A 5,068-nucleotide genomic window follows, 5' to 3' on the forward strand; every position below is an offset into this window, starting at 1 on the left:
TAAAAAACATACATGATATATCTTTTTTTACTTTTATAATAATAGTTATCTTGAAAAGTAATTTCATATTTCCTTATACTAATTTTACTATTTCAACAAATCATTTTGTTGACTACTTCTAAGTGCTTCAAATACTATAACAATACAGAAATCATTAAATAATGATAAAAGTTTATTTCTTCTCTTATACAATTTAAAGGAATTGCATTATGTAATTTATTCATTTTCTCATTTTCTTCATACTTTTTCCCATACTTTTCAAGGATAGAATCATAATCTCAGAACTAGAAATAAAATAGCATACTATCTCTGCTTAGGTTATGGGTTGTGGTTTGTCAACAATTGACTTCTAATTGAACTATGAGGCCTGATTGTACCTTCTAAGGTGTCTCAATAATCTTTATTTAAACATTGTTCTAGACCACTTTTAAACATCATATTAATTTTCTAAGTCACATAACCCTCTAAACTTGTGCATTTCCTTGTAACCTGAAGCTTTTTCTGTGTGTAACCATGTCTACCAAGTTTAATTTTCTTTATCTCCCATGTTCCTTAAATATTTAGAAACATCAAGTGGCATCACATACTATATTTTACAGTGTGGTCCAGAGTTTATATATCCTAGGAATTCAGAGATTGGGTATGCAGTCTGGTTTTCTCTAAGCAGTAGATCAAGCTACTATCCTTCATCAGATTTGGAGAATGCTTTCTACCTGACCATTCTGTAAAAACTGGAGCTGATAAGCATTTCTGTTACTAGTGTACGTCCTACTTTTACCAGAATAGTTTGGCTTATTCACAGTTCCCTTTATTTATCCTTCTCTATTTTTGAGTGGTAAAAAATTAGTAAACCACAGTTTTTATACAGACAAATGTTTAATATTATGGAATAATCATATATATATATATATATATACACCAATAATGGTTATTATTATATAATAATAATATATAAAACCAATAATTTGAATTTTTAATCTCTCTTGCTGTCCATTACCACTGCCTAGTCAATAGGGTTCCTATTAACCTTAACTCCTTTAACATTTAGATACTTCTATTTTTGAAAGCCTTTTTGCTTTCTGGAACAAAGTGTTCTGGCACTATCTTCAGTGCAGGCATATCTGTTTGAATATAATGCACATGTTCCTGAAAGATCTTGCATTCTGTAAAATCACCACCAACAATCACAGGGCTTATGGAGAAAATGGCACTGGCTAAATCATGAAGCTACATAAACAGAGTACTAACAAAAACAGTAATTGGCATCTTGGGAAATAACTGGGGCAGATCAGGCAAACAGCACAGGTTTTCTGGAAATTGTCTTGCAATTGCACAAAAATAATAGGGATGAAACTTTGGCTTGTGGGAGGCACAGAATCAATTCAGAGGGAAGTGACGCTCTAAGCATAGTGGCAAGTAAAACCTACCTTGAGCCTAGAACGCTTTAGTGGTGGGATTATAGCTCTCCAGAGTAAACTCAGAGCAGAGACCCATTTTCAATTTTCCAAAAATAGAGATGAAGGGACTCTTGCCTATGAAATAACCAAGCTTACTACCTTCCATTAAGTGTTACAATTACCCACTATTTTGGCTCTCTCCCTTCAGTAAATCAGACATGAATCCACACAACAGTTTTTTGTTTGTTTGTTTGTTTGTTTGCAGTACGTGGGCCTCTCACTGTTGTGGCCTCTCCCGTTGAGGAGCGCAGGCTCAGTGGCCATGGCTCACGGACCCAGCCACTCCGCGGCATGTGGAATCTTCCCGTACTGGGGCACGAACCCGTGTCCCCTGCATCGCAGGCAGACTCAACCACTGTGCCACCAGGGAAGCCCTCCACACAACCGTTTTTTTAACTTAAACTCATAACTCTCCCCTCATTATTAATGACGCAGGAATAAAAATGGTTAATGGAAAGATGTTATCGCAGAAGGAAATTTCTTGCAACAGCATGGAAGCAGCTGCTCTGAAACAGTCTGTAATTTTATTTTAATTTAGAAATAATGTTGGAGATAAAAATTTGTGAGCTCATATTTAAATTAAAAAAATCTGGCAACTCATAGAAAATAGTTTGAGAGGACAGATATGAAACTTCCATCATTCACATTTTGACAACACATATAACATTTTCTTCTTTTTGGTCCTGAGTTTACATTGATACTTCTGATTTTCACTTACATTTCCAAATGCTTTAATCTTTTATAAATAAAACCTAGTTAATTTTCTCTGTATCATTGCATATTTAGATCTTTCACTTTTAACCTAAACTGGGATTATATCTCATTTACTTTTATAACTCTCCAAGTGTTTACTGAACAAGTCAAACTTTTCTAAAACACAGAAAAAATAATAAATAATGCTGATAGATTTGTAGAATAAACCCTGTTTGTCCTGATTCATTTTGATTTAAGTACTACTGAATGGCTTGATTTTCTAATATTTTATTTATATTTTGTCATTTCTTCAAAATAAAATTTATCTATAATGTTCTTTGTGCTGTTACGATAACCCGGTAAGATGATTGGATAAGATTTTTTTATATTTTCTATGTTATGGAACATTTTAAATAAAATCGAAACTGTCCCTTGTCAATTTTGTTAATTTATGCTTCACTATAAAAACATCCATTTGCTTAGTTTTTTTTTTAGATATTTGAAATACAACTTTATTCTGATTCTAAATGGAAAGAAATGGGAATAACAGTAACAAACAAGATTCCACCACTGAATATTGTGATGTGACTGTAGCAGTCTTACATATGAAACTCAAGGAGGAAATAACTGTGTTCCAAAACACTTAAATATGTAGGTACAAAAAAATGAAGGTTTTTTTTATCTTTAACTGCCACATTCACTCCGAAGCCCATTCATCTCCTTCAGCATCCCAAAGATTAAGCATATGCTCTGCTTAGCTATATAATAAAGAGGCAAACACGCTGTACCACTGACATCACAGGACAGTTGCCTATAAAACTAGACTTCTGATGCTAGGCTCCAGTTTCACTTTCTCACAGGTCATCATCTTCATCCGGGAGGGCAGTTGTCTGAGAAACCTCTAGATCATTCTTGTACTGTGCTGTCAACGCTGGGTCCATGACCACTTCTGGCAGGGCAAAAGCAGGCATGGTGACAAACTCCAAGTTAAGGTCTCAGAACTGTTTTCTAGCAAGCCAGAGGAAGCTTTTCAAAGTTGTAGTTACTTTTGGCAGAAATGTCATAGTACTGAAGATTCTTCTTTCAGTGGAAGACAACTGACTTTGCCTTAACCTTTCTGTCCTTAATATCCACTTTGCTGTCACACAACATGATGGGGATGTGATCTCTATGCCAGGTCTCTATGCCAGTTAGGCATGTTCTTTTAAGTAACTCTCGATGTTACATCAAACATTATAATGGCACACTGAGCTTGGATATAATAGCCATCTCTCAATCCACCAAATTTCTCCTGACCATCTGTATCCCATACATTGGACTTAATAGGTCATCTGTTGGTATGGAACACAAGGGGATGGACTTCAACACCCAAGGTAGCTACATACTTCTAAAATTCACCAGTCAGATGATGTTTCACAAATGTACCACCAGTACCACCATCCCCAACCAATACAAGTTTGAACTGAAATTGGGGTTCTACTTGGGCAGCCATGGTCATGCTACTTCCAGAAGCATCTCTGTGCTTGTCTGACTGAGGGCTCCATTTGCTTAGTTTTTAAAATGCATTTGTCCAAAGTTGCACATCATATTATTTTACATGATTTTATTACCTTTCATATCTGTGGCTATATGTTACATTATTTCATCTTTTCAGTCATAGGCAGGCACTGGTATCATACATTAAAAACAGACAAATATTTATTTGTCAGGTTATATTTTCATTGTTATATTAATTTTATATATTCAAATGTAGTGAATATTTTAATATCCAAAAAGGAGAAAAATATCTAAATGAAAATGTGAACTCCAAGTAAACAGTATTTATCTAACACAAACAACAAATAGTATATAAACAAAGAAAAGAAACATAGGTTCTAAACCTAGATATTTATGACCTTGAGTAATTTACTTAATTTTCTATGTGACTTACATAATGCTTGTTATTACAAATTAGATCTCAGTAATATCACTCTAAATATGAAAGTGTTCCCTGGGTAGGTGTGTGTGTGTGTGTGTGTGTGTGTGTGGTGTGAGTGCACGTGCATGCACATGTGCACATGCATGCACATATGCATGTGTTCATATTTCACAAACTACACACAACTCAGAGCAAACAATAATGTAAAATGGAGAATTAGGCTTTTTATCTATTACAGTCACTGGTTTCGTCAAATGCATACCATAATCCTTCAGAGGTGTAACACATTTTTCCCCCTTAATAAGAGGTTTTTATACCCAAGTATCCAAATCTCATTAACTCTATCAATATGACCATGGGTACATCCTCACTGGGAAAACCTTCCTAGAATTTTCTCATTTGACTAACACCGTACATTGTCTTATTTGATTAAATAATTTAAATTGAATGAAGGATTCCAAGGAGATCTTTATTTGTAAAGAAAAAAATATTTAAACCTGTAATGAGTGGCAGACACCAATCTTGGTTAAACTTTGAATTTAATTTCTCAAATATAATTCTCTTTGAATGGCACTGTACTTATGAAGTGTCCAAACCCTTCTTGCAAATTATAGATTAATCACAAGGATGCATTTTTATTGTTCAATTTTCTCTAATACAGAAAAACCATTCAACTAAAAATTTAAAATAAATGGATACAATTAAGTAATCTTATCTGTCTGTAATACTCTAGGTATACTGTATTCTCTAAGACCACTGATACAGAGATATTGATAATATCTCAATCACTATTTATTGCTGTCTGAAACAATCACTATTTGTTATGGTCCAATCAGTCCTGATCTAGTTTATAATAAATCGAAATAGGACCAAGGCATACATGATATCACCAACTGTTATTTCATCTACAAAATGAGGATAATTTTAACCACATGAACATTATTAAAGGCTTTTTGGAAATAGTTCATACACATTATAAGCATGTGATGCCTAATAGGTA

The 5,068-nt window shown here is 33.9% G+C and overlaps 1 pseudogene across 1 annotated transcript; it reads right to left on the reverse strand.

The window, feature by feature from the left end:
* Positions 1-3,004: 3,004 nt before the first annotated feature.
* Positions 3,005-3,694, reverse strand: LOC308616178 (GTP-binding nuclear protein Ran-like; annotated as a pseudogene). The gene has a single exon. The product of its transcript is annotated as a GTP-binding nuclear protein Ran-like (transcript).
* Positions 3,695-5,068: the final 1,374 nt, after the last annotated feature.

The sequence above is a fragment of the Mesoplodon bidens genome, assembly GCF_964165515.1.
Source record: "Mesoplodon bidens genome assembly, chromosome: 4".
Taxonomy (NCBI): Eukaryota; Metazoa; Chordata; class Mammalia; order Artiodactyla; family Ziphiidae; genus Mesoplodon; species Mesoplodon bidens.